At 38.8% G+C, this 12,556-nt stretch overlaps 1 pseudogene; it reads left to right on the top strand.

The window, feature by feature from the left end:
* The first annotated feature begins 4,323 nt into the window (after window positions 1-4,323).
* On the top strand, window positions 4,324-9,762 carry LOC109303607 (annotated as a pseudogene).
* The last annotated feature ends 2,794 nt before the right edge of the window (window positions 9,763-12,556 follow it).

The raw sequence follows: 12,556 nt of genomic DNA, 5'->3' as shown, positions 1-12,556 counted from the left end.
CCCCCCCCCCCCTCCCCCCCCCCCCCCCCCGCTTCCTGTCTGGGCTAGGTTGGGGCTGGGCTTTGCCTCCTCTCCCTTCCCTTCACTGTGGGACTGGATTGAGGCTGGGCTCTGCTCCCTCCCCCTCCCCTTCCTGTGGGACTGGGTTGGGGCTGGGCCTTGCCCCCACTTGCCCAAGTAACTTATTTATAGTACAGTCCATGAGTCGGAGCCTGTCCTCATTGATGCTTCATTTCTATGGATCAATTCTGGGGAGGGGGGCATGTTGGAGCCAGGATGCCCCCTGCCCCCCTCAGCACGACTGCCCTGCGCTGGATTGGGACCATCAGCCAGCTTGGGTGCTGCCCATCTGGGCTGCCAGCAGAAAAGGTTGAGCACTGCTGTCCTGGATCATTAGTCATGGTAAAGGGCAGCTGCAGCCAAATATAATTCAGATTTTGGCATTCATTCCCTAGCATGTGGATAGCCATGCTGTCAGGCAGAAGAGCTAAATAATTGGAAAGCAGGTGTGAATATTTATGCAAATACCTAACACCAAAAAATATGGAGGAATCATAATGGAATAAACTAGTCAAAAGATGTCTTATCTTCAGTAGGTTAGACCTATATATGCCCAGGTAACTTATTTTTAGTACAATCCATGGGTCACAGCCTGTCCTCACTGATGCTTCATTTCTACGGAGCAGTTCTCAAACAGAGTTGATAAGACTGCAACCGTATTTTAGTTATTCTGTTCAGCATCCAAACATCCTCTTTACACGTGTAGAATAAAGCAAACTGAGATATTCAGCATAAGAGCAAAAGCTCAAAAAGCAGTAACTAAGGATAAAAACTTGGGTCCTACTATGGTGCAACTTATACATGGGGTTGGGAATGTATATTAAGGTGCCTGTTGAAAACAGGAGATATTGGATATCTTTTAGCTTGAATCCATCCTTAATTATTAGTTCTTGCTAGAAAAGTAAAAAAAAGATGTATGATCCTCCCAATATCCCACTAAAACCAGTATGAATGAGTAAGTCTGGATGATCAAGGGCCTGAATGAGCTATCCTGAAAGGTAATCCCAAAGGTTTGATGATTAAGAGAAATAAAGGAAAAAATGTCACTCAATTTTAGTAGGCTTCCCAATAGTATGTTGATGCATATGTTAAAATACAACATTTTGTCCTTGGCCGTATGTGGAGGTCCACATTGTTTTTATTTTGATAGGCTTTCTAGTGATGTAAGTGCTCATTCCCAAAAACTAAACTGCTTTCCACTGCATATCACAGTTCATCAGATGGCAATAACTTTTGGTTAGTGCATCCTGACTCCATTCAATGTTTTCAAGATGAAAAACTTCAGCTATCCTATTACCACTATATAAGTTACATAGTCATTACGATTGATTTCTGTTTCCTCATAGAACTAGAGATATAAGAAGGCTTACTGTGTCTTACAGAGATTGTTAGCTGTGTCCTTTGTAAGATGCAAGATTTGTGAGGGGAGCTAATATTTTACTGGACCAGTTTTATTGTTGAGAGAGGCTAGCTAAGCTTTCAGGCACAAAATGCCCTTCCCTCAACTCTGGGAAAGAAACAGATACAGCTTAAGCTAAGTACATAATAGAATGATTATTTTATTTTAACCCAATTTTGGCAATGGAAGTATCTTTCTGTAATTAGTTATGACGCCTATTGTTGTAGCTTTTTGATTGTTGTGCCTATTGTTGTAGCTTTTTGATTGTTCAATAACAATTAAATCCTGGTAAGGAAGTTATGCTGCTGTTGTTGTAGCCCAATGACTTCACTTATTATCCATATTTCTCCACATCAGTTTTCAAAACTTATGAAAAAGCTTATAAATAAACATGCTGTTTGTCTGAAAGCCTGCAATTTCTCATGGGCAAGGTCTTTATAGTAAACATTTCCCAGTTTCCAAAATAAAGAAGGCCTAAACCATGCAGATCTGCACTCTGTTACTATGCGTAGTAATAAAGATGCGGTCTGGTTTAGTTTTTATACAAATTCTGAATATGGTTTCACATTAATACATATTCTTCACTCTAAATAGCAAGATGAAAAGAAGAATCTTGGAGCTGAACAGGGATGGCTTTTATAAGACTCAGATTTTTTTATTATTATTATTATTTCCAAGGTGGGTACTGTCATTTTGGAATATGATTGTCCAGGACCTAAGACACTGCACTGGGGCCTTTTTCATGTTGCTGCTGCGTAAACAGTTGATATACCATACCTAGAATTCCTTTATTAGTCTTGAAGTGCTTTTACGTTTGTTGGGCAAAGCTGTTACAAAACATACTTCAGCTAGTAATTTGTTAGGGCTTTGTTTTGAACAAACAGATCATCACAAATGACATGTTTGGAAACTTGAGTCAGCATTTACTTAAAATTACTTAAAATTTTATGATGACTGAAACAACAAGGTAGATGTTATTTTATCCTTAAATAGCATTGCTTGCCTCTTCACATTAAATGAGGATATGGGAATTAGTGGACAAATCAGTGTGGGTTGTTGAGGATTGTTGATTGCTATTACCCTTACTGTAATCAGAAGTATGGTTTTTCACATTTAAAATCATTTTTGTTCTGACAAAAGGTTTATTTTTCTGTTCTGTGCAGTGTAGTATGTTCCAGCTCCTCCACAGAAACCCCAACTTGCTTTATTTTAGCTGTTTTCATATATTTATATTGTTTTAACAAGTTGAATGTGAAATCAAATTCTGATAGATTTACAATGAAGTTGGATTCAGTTATGTTCCTTTGTTCAGTTATGTTTACACTTGGCTATAGTCATCCAGCATTTAAACTCTTCCTCTAAAGACCATTTTTTAGCTTGCTAAATTCCTTCTGTTTTTTTTTTTTTTTCTCTGAGCATCTTCTAACCTCCTTTTTAGTAAAGGGACTTTACTGAACAGTACTTCAGGGCTGGCGGCACCCAAATTAGTTTAAATAGGGTTATCATCTTATGAAATTTAATGCATCTATTTATGCAATTTAAATTGGCTCAGATTTTTTTCTTTTTTAACTGAAAATTCATTGTTTACTCATACCTCCTGAATCTCTACTTTGAAGTTGAGGCTACTGTTTTCCTTGTTCCTCACTGCCATTACATCTCTGCCTACTGTATTGAAAGTGATGAAGCAAGTTTATAAGACAGCTTTATTTTGTGTGTTACTTTTTTGCTCTATGTGCTTCTCTGGACTTGCTGGATGTGTTGCTTTATATTGTCTAGATGTCAGGGCACACTGAAAAACTGAGTAAGAGAGCAGGCTGGCTGTCATTATAACTGATAGCCAGGGATACAGATACAGGTTTTCTGTTTGTCACAGAAAAATGGGAGACTGTGGGTTTTCCCTTTGTAGGCTGGCTTGGTTCCAGCCTGCAGGCTGCCTTATTTTAGCTGTTTTTATATATACGTTATTGTTTTAACAAGTTGAATGTGTAAAACTATCAGACTTTGATTTCAATGATGTTGGATTCAGTTATGTTATATGAGGGGCATCGGCCTATCGGGGCTGCTCAGCACCACAAAGTGGGGGGAGGGAAGGGGGGAGCAGCCGCAGTTGGACCCATGTCCTTGTGAGCAAAGGGGGCAGGGGAAGCTCTTATTTTCAGTGATTTAAAAAAAAAAATAAATAAATAAACTCAAAGTAAAGGCCAAAATATTATAAGTACTTAGAATTTATTTCATGAAAACTATTGATGTACTGGTAGGCTTCCAAATTGCTTTAAAATTGTAAATATATCAATAAAACATTGTGTTCAGCTGATATTCATATAGTGGCGTTTCATTTTATTCATGGAAAAATGCAGATTTTGGAGTTTTTTAATCAGAAAATTTTGGGGGTTTTAAACAGAAAAAACTAGGATCCCTGATGATAACCTGTCTTGGAAAGTTCATTCTAAAATTCTAATTGTAAGAATTTCTTGTATTGGCTTGGTAACAGAAGTAGACTGAGTTCAGGTCTTTCTCTTCTCTTGAAAGCAACTTAATACCTCATTGTGACTGACTTCAGCAACGAAACTGATTTCCTGACACTTTAATTGGAAAGTGTTTTAGTCCGAGTGCTTGTAGGGAGATTAGTTGTGGAAGTGGAATGAAGAGACTTCGCTGTTGCTGGGTGACGTTGCATTTCATTTGTTATTTTTAGTTCGTGGTATAACAGGTTGTTTTTATGTGTCAGAAGAATGTTGTATATGGAACGTAGGTTTTAAAAGTGTTGAATTAATCAGTGGATGAAATCAGTAATGCTATTTGTAGATGTACAGGGAAGAATATAACCAGGCAGTTGTCCCCCTTTTACCATCTAGAGGCTTGGTAAAGCACACTGAAACATGGAAGGTAAAATGTGTTTTATTGTTTTGGGAAAGATTGGTGATTTCTTTGAGCTAACTGGCTGATTATATATGTGCGTTCATTCTGATCCTTTTGCCTCAGGTAATTACGTAGCTGTATTAATTAAAGCTAATTAATGGTTCCATTCTAAAATGGACAAAGATTACAGTCTTCTTTTTAATTGTCATTTATATGGATAGACATAACTTCTCAAGGGAGCCTTGTGAATTAAACTGCTTAAGGAGTCACTAAGGCTGCTTTTTGTGACTCATTAAGTAGCTCTTTTTAGAAATGCAGTTTCAGATTAGATACTTTTTAAAAGTTAACATCCCAATATATGATCAAATGCTGATGCTTAACAGAATCTGTGTTGCTAGTAAATACAAGGCTGTGATAATGATCTTCTATTTTCAGTTACTTTAAAATGAAAGCATGTGGTCTCAAGCTCTTAATTTAAGTACCAAACAAATTTGTGGCATGTGTGCTAGAATTGTGTTTAGTTATATTGCAGAGTTGTGGTGCACTAAATTAGTACTCTTGTGGATCACTAACTCTCAATGTGATAAATGAGGAATAAGGTTAATATTGACAGTGTCTGTTTTGAACCTAGATAAGAAACATGTATAAGTATCTTCTAGTACTACACCTGGCACTAGCTTTATCTTCTATTTTCCTAATTGCCAGAATAATTTTCCTCCCATTACTTTATGAAGGGTGCAACTAATAATACATGTGGAGATTTGACTGAGTGCTACGTGTTGCCCAGATCAAACGTAATGAAAAAAGTTACGTAAGCTTACTAAAGGCAGTAATAGCAAACTAAACACCTTCATTAACTTTTAAAATGTGACAAGCATTTCTTTAAATATATACTCTTTTCTACTTCAGATTTCTTTATTTTAGCAAACTTGAGACCCTGATTCTGCTGCATAGGAAAACCTAAAATCGGTGGGGCACAGGGGTCCAGCCATGTAGGTCTAGTTGTAATATTGAGGCCTTGAGGTGTTACATTTCAGTTAATGAGTTAGAGTATGTGTTATTAACAAACTAGCTTGAAAAGTAATTATATAAGTCTTTATAACAGAAGTCACAATGAACTTCAGATCCTTACATCTCTTCAAATTGTTTTACTTCCAGGTGATGTAACAGATAAAATGACACCCCAACTTGCTCATTTAACAACAGTTTTATGCCAGTTTCACTGTTTTCTGTATTTCACCTTTGCTGTATAGGAAACTTGCTCTAAAACTACAGAAATACCAGGTTTGGGCTTGTATGGTATTTGAAACTAGTTTTTTAACACCCCCCACCCCCATTATTCCTTTAATTAAGGGATTGCTTCATTAGTAGGAGAGAATAAATCAATACTTGTTATGACTATGGAGAAGAAACTGTAGTACCTGTGTAGCTTTCTTGTGGTGCTGTCCTGCTTATATCCAAGTAGGGTGAGCAGAGTCAAATACAGTAATTTGTTTCACCCTTGCTAGACTTGGGTGAAGTTCTAAAGTACAGACCCAGGTATTGTGGGTCTCTCTCTTAAAAATCACTTGCTTTCTCTTAAAAATGCTAACTTCAGTTCCCTATACTTGATTCACTGGGTTTTTTTCTTCCCTAGAAACAACAGCCAAGATGTCTAGCAAAAGGGCAAAGACAAAGACCACCAAAAAGCGCCCTCAGCGCGCAACCTCCAATGTATTTGCAATGTTTGATCAGTCACAGATTCAGGAATTCAAAGAAGCATTTAACATGATTGATCAGAACAGAGATGGCTTCATTGACAAGGAAGATTTGCATGACATGCTTGCTTCTCTTGGTAATGTTCTGTTTTTCTCTGTTAAGCTGCTCAATATATGACTCTGAATTGACCATTATAAAATGTTGCTTGTATTATAATAAAATTATAATTTTATAAGTCATTATAAAATGCATGCTTGTATTGCAAACATTGTTAATGCCAAATGCATGACCTTTGAAATGTTAAAAGCCTTTTGACAGTTGACCATATAAATTGACAGTGTCAGAGTGTATGTATAAAAAAAAAATATGAATGTTTTCTTTGTAGGGAAGAATCCAACTGATGAATACCTAGATGCCATGATGAATGAGGCTCCAGGCCCCATAAATTTCACTATGGTCCTTACGATGATTGGACAAAAGTGAAATGGTACAGATCCAGAAGATGTAATCAGAAATGCTTTTGCTTGTTTTGATGAAGAAGCAACAGGTGAGCAGGTGGAATGACTTCTGAATATATAGCTATATATCATCTTTGATGCAGCTGAAATCATTAAATCATTTTAAACAATTTACGCTATTGTTTAAAATCTAAGCTGGTTCATTGGATGAGATCGTTATAAAAAATTGTATAAATCAACGGCATTCATCCCCCAGCCTATGGAACCACGTTATCTGACCAATGGGGCTCTGTGTGGATTTGGTAAGATGGGGGGTAGGGGAAGTAGTGGCATCATTAGTTACTGCTCCCCAGCTGCCAAGTTTCCAGGTCCATAGGGAGCCCTGTAGGCTGGATAATATATATGGCCCAGCCCCAGTGTGCACGGTCACTCCATGACTAAATCCAAGTGTGCAGCTGGATCAGGCTAGTGCACAGCCAGGTCATGGGGCTGGGAGGTTGGGCACTACTGTCACAAATTGTGCTCTAAAGCAGTGGGAGGTCATCTTTCTGGCAGGTATGCTACAAGTTAGTGCTGCACTGTCCCAGAGTGCCACTCCCCCTTTGCCCCCACTTCCCCTTCCCAGTCTGTTGCTCTACTTTTGCTCCCTACTCTGCATCCTGTTTGATCTCCTCTGCTTACTGCCCTACTTGTTTCTGTGCTGCTTATCCGCTCCCTGATTGGTGTGTGCCCCATGCAGAGGCAGCCCTTGCCACAGATTGGCCACCCTTGACATGAAGAATAGGGTACTTGTTTCAAACTGATCTGTAAGACCATGCCCATGAAACACTTGCCATGTGGTCTGTTTCTAAAAGCTGCGAAAACTGTTTTTTCACCTAAGAAGATTGTAGAGATAGATATCTTCTTAGGTGAAAAAACAGCGTTTGTCTAAACAGTCTTAGATATAGTTCATGTTTTATGACTTTGGGAACTCCTGGCTTAGGCTTTCATTGAATTGCTTTAAAAGCCTTAATGCAAATATACTGGTACTTGTATTTTATGTATGTTGGCCTTGCCAGTTAAGCTCCATCCAGCTCCCATTCAGTATGAGCTGGATTGGGCATTCATAGTTTTAATTAGGAAGTGCTTAATACAAGCAAGTTCTTGTATCAGGTTAAGCAGAGTTCTTGTTTAGTTTATCCATTTGGTGAGTGGGCTAGGTCTTAAGGTCTGGCCTTTTGACAGGATGCACCAGATAAGGTAGATCTTAGACTGGGGTGTCAAAGATACTGTCCATGAGCTGAATCTGGTACATGGAACCATTTCACTTGGCCCAGAGGGTGCCTGGAAGGGCCAGGAATTTGGGGGTAGGACTTGCTGCCAAATTCCCAGGTACAGAGTTAGCGATGTGTGTTGACTTTGTTAACCCCTGCGCCACTGGCCCAGGTGGCCAGTTGAGTTTGACACTCCTGGATTACACCATTCACACATCCCAAAATGACTGTTACCTGAACTATGAGGGGTGTAGTTGCTTGACTCTGAAGCCTGAAACTTGACTACTAACTTTGCTTGTGTAACTACAATATAGTCTTTAGTAATTAAAATAATCTGGCCTTTTATTAAATGCAGCTAAAGCATTAGTTCTAGCCTTCTGAAAGCTTATGTTGATAGCTTTGTATCTTTTTTTTCTTTTCTCTCCGTGGAGTAAATGTGTAAATAGGCTTGTAAATGTCATCTTATGGGGCATTGCTTGCCTTTTTATGTGTTGGTGCGCTAAGTTCACATTTAGAACTGTTTCTGCTTCATCCTGAATCCTTGTATATTGTGTTCTAGGGTTTATTCAAGAAGATTACCTGAGAGAGTTGCTGACAACAATGGGAGACAGGTTTACAGATGAAGAAGTTGATGAGCTGTACAGAGAGGCACCAATTGATAAAAAGGGCAATTTCAATTACATTGAATTCACACGCATCCTTAAACATGGAGCAAAAGACAAAGATGATTGAACAAAATTCCAGGAACATGCAAATATCTCTAGTTTCCACTTGTGTTTATTTTTGAGGGTTTTTTCCTGGTAGAACCTGTTGCATGCATTTAGCGCTACAGCTTTTGCCTATCTCCGTGTATTTATCTATTTCAGGCCATTCCAGCAAATTTGCACCTGTGTAATCAGACTGGAAATGGGGGGCCTTTGTCCCCTATAATGAAAAGGATTGGGGACAAAATTTGAATTTGAAGGCCCAGGGGGAGGAAAAAATCTCTGTTTCTGGTTTAGCTGGATTTTTACATTTTTGTAATAAAAATGCCATTTTGAAATAAAGATTACTATATAAATAAAATACCTCAAACTTTTGTGAAGGGTGACAATTTTATTATTACTAAACAGGCTTTTACAAATGAAAAACTGTTACTTAATTTTTTTATTTCTGGTAAGACCCAGTGAGTCTACTACTTCATAGCATTTTGTAAAACAAAGCTTGTTTTGTTTCTTTGTGCTCTGAAGGTGTGATTTTGAAATTATGTTGCCTAAGTTCACGAAAGTAATGGTTTTAGTCCCTGAAAGGAAATTGGGATGGGATAAATGGTATTCAGATGGAATGGCTGGAGAAGATGACTGTAATGGTGTAATCTTTTATTTTCCTCCTTTATAATTATTGAGGATCTTGGGAATACTTTTTTTTTGTATGCAGAATACAAATTTGATGAACAGGAATATAGAAGGCAAGACTAACATTGTGCTTTTGTAGCCTACATACAAGCTAGGCATATATTAATATATCTGTGCTCCATTGCAACTAGTACCCTCAAAAAGAGCTTGTTCCAGACTGAAATTTCTATGCTGCCATTACCCAAGGCTATGTTAAAAAAATTACAAATATTGCTGCTATGCAGTCCTGTTGGCTTCCTTTGCAGCTGGAGCATTCCAATATTCCTTGGGGCAAACAGTGCAATTAGTTTTAAGCAGGAGCTTTCAGAGTTTGGGAATGGGATTCCTTGTGCTTACCTGAAAGAACTGGGACTTGGATATGATGTTGAACAAAAGTTAAAGAACATGGGATTTCCATTTTTTTTCTAGATTCTTATTCTGATGGGTTTTCAGTAAAAGTAGAAGGGATCTTTTTAAGATGAAAATTGCACTATGAAATGCTGTTCTTATTCACAGCTACTTATATATAATGTAAAGTTGATTTCTAATCTAACTCACATTTTTAGCATAGCAGCTTTTTATTTTACCCTTGGGCAGTCTTTCATTCTCTCCTTCAATGTTTTAATTAAAACCAGCCCTTGTGGTGACTCTTTCCTTTTAAATCTTTTGCCTTTGCTCTTGTAGGTTTGTTCCCCCTGCCCTCCATGGTAGTGTTCCTATGATCAGAGTACTGCAAAAAAAGGAGGTACTGGGATTGCATATTCAGCAAATGGCCTTTCAAAAAAAATGTGTTATTGCCGAAATCTTACAGATGTTCTAAGAAGATGTACTTAGGAACAATGCTAGAGTCCTGTGGTAGCTATTGGGAGGATGAAGTCTAAAACACAATGCTGTACTTAAGAACTTGGCCTATCCAGGTTGGGGATGGAAGGGGGACCAATAACTTAGCTCTTTAAGAAACAACGTAAGCTATTGAAAAATAGCTATATAATACTGAAGCTGTAACAACAGATACAAAATAAACCACTTACGCTCTATGTTCAACTTGTCCCATAAGTTTTTGTGTAAGTCCATGTATGATGTCACATGTCATGAAACGCAAAACATTTGGCTTTGTTTGTACATGCCAGTAGCTACCTGCTTTATCTCAGCCACTTAATAATGGATGTATCATAATGACTTTTGATGGTCCCTCTATGCTGTCAGCACTCAAATCTCTTGCACCTTAGTTCTTGGGATGTTTCAATTTAAAGTGTCAGGCACAGTTCCTTGGATTTCTTTTGTTCAGCACTCCTTGATTTGGAAACTTCTGCCTTAAGTAAAACAAACATTTGTGAAGGTTCTGTGGTGCACTGGAAGAGCATAGGATCCAATGAAGCTTAGTACTTCTCCCCATTTCTTAGAATACACATCTTTGGGTTTTGCAGTGGTCTTGAGGGAGATGAGTATGGCATCACAGCATGGGTTTTGTATAAGCCACATTTTGACAAACTTTTTTTCTACATTTCTATGGAGCCTGTTGAAATATGAAGATGCCGCTGTGTATAAACTTTGTTTCATTTTTCTTTGCTACACCATGCATAATCTTTTAATGCACAAGTTATAGAGAGAAAAATCTCAACTAGAAGATTTTAATAGTGAAGAAGAGCTTTCAGAGATGTCCTAGTACTGCATGATGTTCTACGAAGTTTGCTTTTGCCTGGTACCTCTACTGCAGTTGACTTCTGTGTAGGCACAATACCATAACAACATAAGGTTATGAACAGGAACATCCAAGAAACCATATATGTATGAACAGCTGAGTCTGCATGCCTGAGCCCATAGCAATGTCATCACTAATCCACTTCCAAAAATAAAGATAACTGCTCACTAAAGAAGAGTTTGAGATAATGATGCTTTTGATCTAGTATGTGGAATAGTATTACAATTCAAGTTTCCTATGTCATCATCATGTTGTCTTCTCACGGGGCTTGGGTAATAGCCTACATGTTTATCAAGTACTGTTTTTGCTACAAAGTTACTGGTATTAGGGGTTTTATAGACATTAATTTTAGAGTCTTTTAAGTGTCTTGATAAAGCAAGACTCCATTAAGTTACATGACTTCATTTTTTTTCCGTCTACAAATTATATTGTTAACAAAACAGGACTCTTTTCTTGCAATAAAATTTAATGATTTCCACTATATCTGTGAACATGCTCAACCTTTTTTTTGTTTGTTTCTTCTTGTGGATCCCTGCCCTGTCACTACAAGTTTCAACTTCTACAACAGGTGAGGCAGAGATCTACAGGCAATATGCTCTTGGGAGTGAATCACAGTATGCTTAATAAAGCATACAAACATCTTTGCACACCACTCATTCATACCAGAGCAGATCTATCCTATGCCCTGAATGAACTTTGGGCCCTGTGTAACGTAAGTAAAAGGAATAATGTCATTTAAATGTGTGTCATACTATCCATGCAAAACAGGGAGGAAGAGGGATTGTAGTTAAATGGGCAATGTTTTCATACCTATTGTTTAGAGTACTGAATATGTATGAATTCTGATTCAAGAGTAGGCTATGATCCTATAGATAACTGAACGTGCTTAAGTTTACAACACGTAAGCATCTACATTAGCATTTCTTATAATGAAAAGTATGCCTGCCCTTACCTATAGGTACTTATTTATCTCTTTACTTTTGTCTATGGTATTTTGAAAGTCACGCTTTGAAAAGTGTCTTAACAGCATAAAACATTTGTTTGTAACAAAAAAACTGGTACTGTGACCACAGAAAGGCAGACAGATGCAGATGTTGCTCAGTTAGCATGTTTCTCTAGAATTACGGATGACAGAATTAAGTCTAAGGAAGTGGCTGGGCCACACACACTGCTTGGTGCTCTGGTCCCATTTGGGCCAGACTCCATAGCCACTCAGGTTGCTCAAGATGGAGCATAAGCCAAAATGGGTGGCTTGGCACATCATGCCCAACTCCAGAGGGTTGGTCATGGCATTCCATGCCCTTCAACCTTTGAGCCCCACAGCAGAGCTAGCCCTCCCTGCTCCATAGCTGGGAGCAGGGATCAGCTCTAGTGGACACACTGGCAGGCATAGCCCTGTTAAAGCAAAGTGGGCAGGGAAGAGGTTAATTCTTTCCCTCTTCCCCCACCGCAGCCAAGATCAGCCTGTTTGCTGGGGAGCAAAGGGGAGGCGGTTGCAGCAGTGGCCCCTGGAGCTGCCAGACCCTGGCTGCAGGGAAGTGGTGTAGGGAGGAATTAACCCTTCTCCCTGCTCCCTTCACCTTAACAGGGCCATGTTGGTTTGGTTGTCCCGCAGGGTTGGGAGAGGGGCTCTGTTCCATGCTTGAAGGGACTCTTCCCCCTCCTCTTCTTCCCAGGGTGGGGAGGAGGCCTCTGTGAGGTGCTGGATGGGAATCTTCCTCCCTTTCTCCCTCCCACCCCAGGGCTGGGAAGGG

Source organism: Gavialis gangeticus, unplaced genomic scaffold, assembly GCF_001723915.1.
Source record: "Gavialis gangeticus isolate Ggan-Ray unplaced genomic scaffold, GavGan_comp1, whole genome shotgun sequence".
NCBI classification, from domain to species: domain Eukaryota; kingdom Metazoa; phylum Chordata; order Crocodylia; family Gavialidae; genus Gavialis; species Gavialis gangeticus.
This window is presented reverse-complemented; position numbering and strand designations above follow the sequence as displayed.